Source organism: Nicotiana tomentosiformis, chromosome 12, assembly GCF_000390325.3.
Source record: "Nicotiana tomentosiformis chromosome 12, ASM39032v3, whole genome shotgun sequence".
Lineage (NCBI taxonomy): Eukaryota > Viridiplantae > Streptophyta > Magnoliopsida > Solanales > Solanaceae > Nicotiana > Nicotiana tomentosiformis.
Genome location: NC_090823.1, coordinates 86,878,437 through 86,885,761, shown reverse-complemented (window position 1 = coordinate 86,885,761; position 7,325 = coordinate 86,878,437). Strand labels below are relative to the sequence as shown.

The 7,325-nt window shown below is 32.4% G+C and overlaps 1 long non-coding RNA gene across 1 annotated transcript; it reads left to right on the top strand.

The window, feature by feature from the left end:
- Nucleotides 1-1,684: 1,684 nt before the first annotated feature.
- Nucleotides 1,685-7,006, top strand: LOC104085833 (uncharacterized). The gene is made up of 4 exons (XR_004504171.2): nucleotides 1,685-2,578; nucleotides 4,968-5,503; nucleotides 5,597-5,965; nucleotides 6,499-7,006. It is a non-coding gene; the product is annotated as an uncharacterized lncRNA (long non-coding RNA).
- The last annotated feature ends 319 nt before the right edge of the window (nucleotides 7,007-7,325 follow it).

Below are 7,325 nucleotides of genomic sequence, written 5' to 3'. Positions count from 1 at the left end.
TGAAAAGCACAAAAGAAAGAAAAAATGAGGAAAACGGAGCTATAACCCTCGAAATGACCGGTCGGGTCATTACAGAGGTGTGCTGTGGACGTCATCATACACCACTCCTTGATATTATTACTAATTGATATTAAATGTTGGGTATACCAATCCCTGATATCTTTGCAAAAATAGGGTACACCACTCCCTAATTTATTGATCTTAAATGCAGGGTACACACCACTCCCTGATATATTTTCTAGTATAGGGTACACCATATTCTAGCCGCATTTTCCCAACATAAGATATACCAATCCTTATTTGAGACATCATTTTGACAAATAAGGGAACACCATCCCAGAAAAAAATCATGATCACTTGAGGGTACACCAGTCCCGACATTTTATTACTTTTAATATAGAAGTAGTGTAGAATTTTATTACAATAACTCCCGAAATGTTTCTATTGAAAACTAGGGCAGACAATTTCGTTTATTTGTTTGTTTTGGTGTCTGAGAAGCTTTTACCTCCTGGAACAGGGTTCGAGATGACCAAAATAAGAAGTATCAATCCAGAATAAAGAAAATAATAAAAAAAAATGAATCCAAAATACAGAAGTGGATGAAAAGATGTGGACTGCTCAAGACATGACTGAAGTCACGAGCATTGCACTCTCCATTTTTATCAAAAGAATCCGTAGAAGAATGAACTAGCACCTGCAACTAGCAATAATCAAGGTTCAGATCAGAGTCTGCATGAAGAACCAGTCAAGACTCAAGATCAAGTTTCAGAAGACTTATAGATAGGAATCTTGTAACTCGTAATAGATAGGCTTGCTTAGTTTCTTTAGATTTTGATTTTGATGTAATAAGGAGTTCAGCAAGCATTAACAGCAGCAACAATAGTGAAATCACAGCTTTCGGTAGTCCCAACTACCAAAACCTCCTGAACTACGCTGACCTAATTTCTTTATAGCCAATGATATATAGACAACCTTAGAAGCAAGGTTCGGTCAAATCTTTTTAAAATGCTTTTCATGGAGTATCAAATGGGAAAAAATTGTTCATGATTGCTCACTTTATCTTTGCCCGAAAACTCTTCACGTTTCCGAGCAAAGACGGAAAACTGTGAGCACGTAATTTTTGTCCTATGCATAGATTACTCCTAGAAATATTCCAAAATAGTTTTAATTATTTTGTAGAATTTTAGGAATTTTTGTTTGTTTATTTTGCATCAATACATTATTTTTAAATTTTTTGCATTTTTAGACTTTAAAAAAACCATTAGCTTTCAACGACATATAGCTGCATTTTTTATTAAAATGCAAAATCAAAAAAATATTAGTTATCTCGATTAATCAATTAGTTTAATTTAATAATTCATGCATTTAATTAGTCAATTGTTAGTCAAAATAGATAAGTTGTTTAATTTTGCAAATTAGGTATTAATTAGAATGTTTAGCTAATTGGCCAACTTTGAAAAACCAATAAAAAGAGAAAAGAGAAAAGGGCAACCTGTTCCCTATTGTTATTGGGCCAAACATTTGCAGCGGCCTAGTTTCCTTTCAATACCCGTCCGTTCCATTAACCCACCTGGTCCAGACTTTCCCTAATACCAAACGACCCTGTTTTGTCGCGGATTAATCCACACCCTTCATCTCACTTGATCCAACGATTGAGAACTGATCTTGTATTCCCCTTATAATTGTACGAAACGGCCACCCCTACTGCCAAAACCCTTCTCAGATTATCCTTCTTTCCCTTCTCTCACCCTCCGCCACAAGCCGCCATCAGAAATTGCCCACAGCGGTTGCCAACCTCCAACTAGCCCCAAATTACCACCATATAGTCCTTGCTTTCTCCTCATAACCATCCCACCTTTAGCTTCTTCCAAACATCACTGAATCCTTCGAATTGTAGATCTAGGAATTAAACCCTAGCCGTCATTCGGGTCTTCTTCATTTTCTCGATCGATATGTCCTATTTTACGGTTGAGACTTACATAAGTAGAAAGCTCTTGATGAGAGCTATCCATTGATATAAGATTCACTCTGTTTCTTGGAGGTCGGATTTTGGTCAACTAGTCATTGACCGGCCAGAATGTTTTCTGAGGTCACCTCTTTTGATTCATCTCGACATCAAATGGGTATAACTCATTCCTTTTCTTCTTTTCTTGTTTCATTTTTTGTATGTGTATTTGTTCTATTAAATACAGGGGTGCCAATCATGTTTCTGATTGATTAAGTGTTAATTGAAGTTTTTTTTATTAGTTGATAAGTGAGTATAAAAATTCAATTAGGCGTATCTTGATTACTTTGTTTAGCATGAACTCTTGTTTGATTAAAATTGACTTGTGTATCTGATTCGTCGTTTATTTTTCATTTTGTCGATTTGAGATTGGGTATTAGGGATTTGGATAAAAAGAAATCTAAAAAGGAAAAGTAAAAAAGAACAAGGGGTAAATAGTGTAATTATAAAAGTTGAAGGGGTATTAAACTAAGGAAATATTTGATGTTAACAACCTGGCAGGTTCTAGGAGATAGGGAAAGGACTATCCCATATAATCTCAAATTTTAGGAAAGCAAATAACTCATGAACATTGTAAGTTTTCTTTATGCGCGCTTTTAATCTATTATCGTGATTCTTTACATGTTCGCGTGATATAATTATGATCTCAAAAATAAATTAGGGTACACGTTCGCACGCCTTTGGCCAAACAATCTTAATAAATAATAATGTATTATTAATTGTGTACACGTACGCTTGACATAATTTTGGCACACCATATAAAACGAATTCACACACACGTGATCCGTTTCCAAGATTAATTCCATAATTTAATAATCAAATAAATTAAAAGCGGTAAAAGGTAAAAATGCACATAGGTTTAGAACACGTAATAATCAGATAATTAAGCAAAGTTATGATTGTAAAGCGATCGCTCTAAAATCTCAAAATTTGAGAATGCCTAACACTTTCTCCCGAGTTAACAAAATTCCTTACCCGATATTCTGTGTTTCGCAAACTTTAACAGAGTCAAAATATTTCTTGATTTGGGATTTAAAATAAATGGTGAATTGAGACATCGTAAATAATTATTTCAAGTAGCGACTCTATAAAAATAAATTAAACTAATATCATTTCAATAATGTCACTTAAATTGAAAAAAGTTGTTTGCCCGTAAAAAGGAGGTGTCCTCTCTGGAAGGGGTAAATAAATGAGATTCACAAACCACTATTGTTTAGTGGTTATTAGCTAGTTGTAGCTACCATTTACTATATTACTTCCTATAGATATGCTTTCAGTTTTTTAAGAGTGTATTCGATGTATTTAAGCTACTGTATTCATGAATACAGTAGCAAATGTCGACGTGAAATAGGGGACTACAGCTATACAGATTATTGTATTCGACTGAATACAGTAACGTAAATAGCGCAATTCATGGTCTATTCGGTATTTTTTAAACGGAAAGTGAATCAATTAACATTATAGACTCCTAATATAACTCAACTAACTCAATTACACCACCCATAATCTCTTTTTGACGCCAATAATCTGAATATTTTTTCTAAAACGATAGATACATAAAACAGAGCAGTGGTCGATTGTCTATTTCTTTCATTTTCTGTTGATTTTGTTTCGTGGGTGTTTCTGTTTTCAAGCAATAAAACAGAAAATTTATACAATTATATACATAAATCGGTATACTTCAATTTTACATATGGCAAGTTTAACCGTTCTGCTGCGTCATTCTGGCAAGTGGGACTGTAAGAGGAACTATGTCGATTATTCGATTGAGGGGATACTAATAAAGGAGTATGCATTGTACAATGATTTGGTTGCTTTGATTTCTAAACAACTCGACATAGATTTGGGTTCAAAGTCAATCAAAATTGAATATAAAGTAGATGGAAATTGCACGCCAATGAAAATACATAACGACATAGGTTACAGGGTGTATGTAGAGTTGAAAAAGTGAACAGAGAATTCGGGATGTATCCTTTGTGCATAACTACAATTGACAAAAAAGTTGTAGCTGGAGGTAGTTTAATTGAAGGCGACATTGTGCAACTTGACGAAGCAAATCAAATGTGTAATTTTAATACAGATTATACACTTGCTATAAAGTCTTTCAACTCAGGAGAACCAATTGAGGTGTTCGAATTGGACACGAATTTGATTATTTCAAAAACTAATCAAAGAGAGGTTATGGTTGGATAAGTATATAAGGATAAGGCTACATTGAAATAGGTGATGGAGCATAATGCAATATCTGAAAGATTTCAATTCCGGGTTGATAGATTTAATGCTATCAGGTATGAGCGTTATTAACTACAACTTGTTAATCATCAAGTTATATTCAAATGTATTATTGTGTAAAGTGGGTGAAATTGTATATTGTTTCCATGGCAGAATATTTAAATTGTATTTAGATGTATTTAGATTTGTTTGGGTGTATTTACATAACTTTCAAATATTAAACATATAATAATTATTAATGTGACTTTCAAATACATGTATTCATCTGTATTTTAATGATGAATATTTATTACAGTGACTTTCACTGGATGTTCTTAGATGTATTTATACGTATGTGATTGTATATATATAACTACAACCGTAATCACACGTAAATATTTATATTTTGAGATTTTTTATATATTGTATTCTTGGTAGAATTTTTATTTATTTGTATTCAGATGTGTTTGGATGTATATTCTTGACTTTCACCAGAGTTCCTACGTATTTCATACAAATGTATTCATCTATATTTTACTGGTAAAAATAGATATTATAGTGGCTTTCGATGTTTGTTTTTAGATGTATTTATAGATATATAAATGTATACATATAATTACAGTCTTATTCACATGTATATGTTTGTATTTTATAATAATGTATATATATATGTAACAATGTATTCACATTATATTAGTGAATTGTTGATCATTTATACTCATCGTATATATTGCGAAAATATTATTTGCAGCTATACATTATTATGTATGTCAGAGGATTGTGAATGGAGGTTTAAGGCAACTAGAATTAACAAATCACAAATGTTCAATGATAAGCATACATGTCCGTTGAAGGATAAGGTGTATGAGCAATGTCAAGCAAGTAGCAGTCTTATCGGTGGTATGATTAGGTCCAAACTTACTAATCATAAAAGGAAATACACCCCAAAGGATATAATTTATGATGTGAAATCAGATTTTGGTGTAGATGTTAGTTACATGTTGGCGTGGCGGGTTAAAGAAAAGGCAATGAATTTTTTGATAGGTGAACCAGTTGATTCATACAATAAATTACCAGGATAATTATATACAATGGATATGACATATCCTGGTTTGCACATTAGAATGGTAAAATCGCCGAACAATGAGTTCATGTATGTGTATATATCTTTGAATGCCTTTATAAAGGGTTTCGATCATTGTAGAACCATTGTGGTTGTGGATGGAAGCCACTTAAAATCGTATTACACCAGGACATTCGTCTCGGCCAGCACGTTGGATGGTGCAGGTAAGTATGGGGATTATAATAAAATGTGATAATATTACTGCCTATTAAAGATTGAAATACATATTTATAATATGTATGCAATTGTCTTTACAGGTCATATGTTGCCACTAGCATATGGTATTATTGATTCAGAGAACGATGCTGCTTGGTAGTGGTTCTTTGAGCAATTCAAGGAAGCATATAGTGAGAGGGAAAACATGTACATCGTTTCAGATAGGAATGAGAGTATCATCAAATCTATATCAAGAGTGTATCCAGCGGTACCACATTTTGCTTGTATATGGCATCTATGGAACAACGTATATAAGAAATTCAAAAAGAGTTATTCAAAATTGAGCGAGGAAGATGTTTGGACGTTGGAATTGCAGCAATCGGAAAGAAGCTTCACAGACATACACAACGCTTGAAAAACAATACCAGGATATGCTTACCTTGAATGATGCAATATCTACATGCATGACTGTAAGTTATTTTTTTATAAGTCATTGTATCCTATATTTATCCATGGTACAAGGTGTATTTATTTCTGATACTATTTCTACTATTCAAAATACAGAACTTATGTTAATTGTATCGTTAGTTGAATTTAATGGTTTTGTTTCTAACCATATGCACTCCATAAGCAGATAGTTACTGTATATTACTGTATTCACCAGTCAAGATGTAATCATCTTTAATATTCTGCCAGCCTACATATAGAATGTATTCCATTGTATTCAATGTATTTCATTGTATATAGCTGTATTTCTTTGTATTTTATATATACATATATGTTTGTATTCAATACAAATTTGTTTGAATTCAATATATATGATGATTCTGAAAGCTAAATAAAATTTTTATGTTGTATATTTGAATTATATTTTAATTATATGTCTATATTGTAATTAATATGTGTATTCTTTGATATATAAATGATTTTTAAAAAAATATTTTAAACTAATTGGTCTATGTTTAAATGTTGGTGGTACCATCGACCGAATACTTGTATACAGTGAACGATAAAGATGCCTCTTAGAGAGAAAATGCAGTTGTGGGCGGTTACAAGTTGATGAATTACCTTGCCAACACGCTTGGGCTGTCTTGAAGAGCAAGTTTCTAATGCTAGAGGATTATTGCTCTGAGTATTACAAACCAAAGTCTGTTCTAATGACATATGAGGTGTCCGTGTATCCGATGTCGGACAAAAATGAATGGAATATACCAGCACATATATCAGAGGAAGTTGTCCTACCACCCAAAAGGAAAAGACCTCCTGGAAGGCCAAACAAGAAGCGCGATAAGTCGTTCAGTGAATTGCTACAGAAGAAAAATCAACATTCATGTAGCATATGTGGGCATGGAGGTCATAATAAGCGTACTTGTAGAAATGTTTCACGTAGGACTTAGTTCACATTCTGACTTGTATTAGTGCTATAATGATGTGTCATAAATTCAGGTTACATTTTGTAATAATGCATTTTGAATTTTTGCGTGAATATATTCTGGATATAGTTAGTTGGTGTATTAAATTTGAATACATAATTACAATACGACTATTACATATCAATACAAAATGTCGGAATATGAGTGTATTGTAAATAGATTTCATATGTCATTCATCATAAATCATTCATGTTTTTGAATACATTTAAAAACATCTAAATACAAAACATGTTTGGATGTGAGATTGTATATGGTTTCTGAATGTGAAATACATCTAAACATTATTTTTTACTTGAAATACAACCTGTTAAATACGTATGAATACAACCTGCCAATGCATTTTGAATTTTTGCGTGAATATATTCTGGATATAGTTAGTTGGTGTATTAAATTTGAA